Here is a 1,249-nt window from a genome sequence, read left to right on the forward strand (position 1 = left end):
AAACCAGATTTGATCTCCATAGAAAATAGGACCTGCAGTGAACCTTTACTGTCTCTGCTGGGCTGCTATAAAGAAGGATCTGTGACAGTGCTGCTCAGTGGCCCCTAGGGGGCAGCAGTGTGTCCCTGAAGGAGCTCAGCTGCAGCTCCTCCATGAGGAAGGAGACACTGAGCTGGTTCTGCTGGGAGAACCTCTAGAAACAGGATCTACATCCATCCGTCTGCAGGTCTGCACATTATAGAATCAAATCAAACAGATGTTCTGATCAGACCTCATCCCTCCCTTCATAACTCTGGATCTACTCTGCTCTAATCTACGTCATCAAACCTCTAGATGTTCTGCTGGTTTACACATCCAGGAAGATCCTCAGACACCATCAGAGCTTCAGGATCCAGGTCCCGGTACTGGTTCTGGTTCTAGTTCTGGTTCTAGTTCTGGTTCTGGTCCACATGCTCATAGCAGGTGGTTTCCTACTGGCTTCTATCAGACATTAATGGTCGATCTGGTTGTTCTGGGTCCAATAAATATGATCAGCAGAAGGTCACTCTGACTCGAACCAGAACCAGAACCGCAGTAACCAGCTGACCCAAACCATGAATACATGAGAGGAAATTTTTCATTAGATAATTCAAGGAATGAAAACGTGGAGAAGATTGAATGTTTATGGAGATTTATCTTTATAATTGATCAGAAGGAGCCGATAAGCAGAGGCTGAAGTCCGACGGCCGGTTTACTGCTGGAGCTCCTGCAGGTAAAACAGTCAGCGCCGTTTGTTATGATCCACGACAGGAAACACAGAAAACTACTTCCTGTTTATCAGCCGCTAAACCAAAACATGTTTAATAAGAACCAATAAACCTTCAGCCTCATTCTGGTTTCTGTGAAGCTTCGACTGAGATGATCTGATCTAGATGGAGAAATCTAAGCCAAGGCTAAAATCAGACTGGCTAAGATGGCTGCCGCTCCTCATGGTTTATAGAATCAGTCAACCATCTTTCTCTGGATTAAAGGTCTTCATGTTGCTGAAGGTCCTCGGTTCTAATAGAGCTTTTAGATGAAAGCTGGGTGGGAAGAAGGTCCAGAACCAGACTGAGCAGAGAGGTGGAAGGCATCTGAAGCCCAGTCAGCTTCAGACGCCTTCCACCAGGAGATCAACCATCTCAGGCATGGCCTCCCTGCTGCCCCATATAACCGAGACTGTTCCTAACAGAGAACTTCGCTCTCAACCTGCAGATTTACTAGTTTAAGG

The sequence above is a fragment of the Cyprinodon variegatus genome, unplaced genomic scaffold, assembly GCF_000732505.1.
Source record: "Cyprinodon variegatus isolate N-32 unplaced genomic scaffold, C_variegatus-1.0 Scaffold1233, whole genome shotgun sequence".
Lineage (NCBI taxonomy): Eukaryota > Metazoa > Chordata > Actinopteri > Cyprinodontiformes > Cyprinodontidae > Cyprinodon > Cyprinodon variegatus.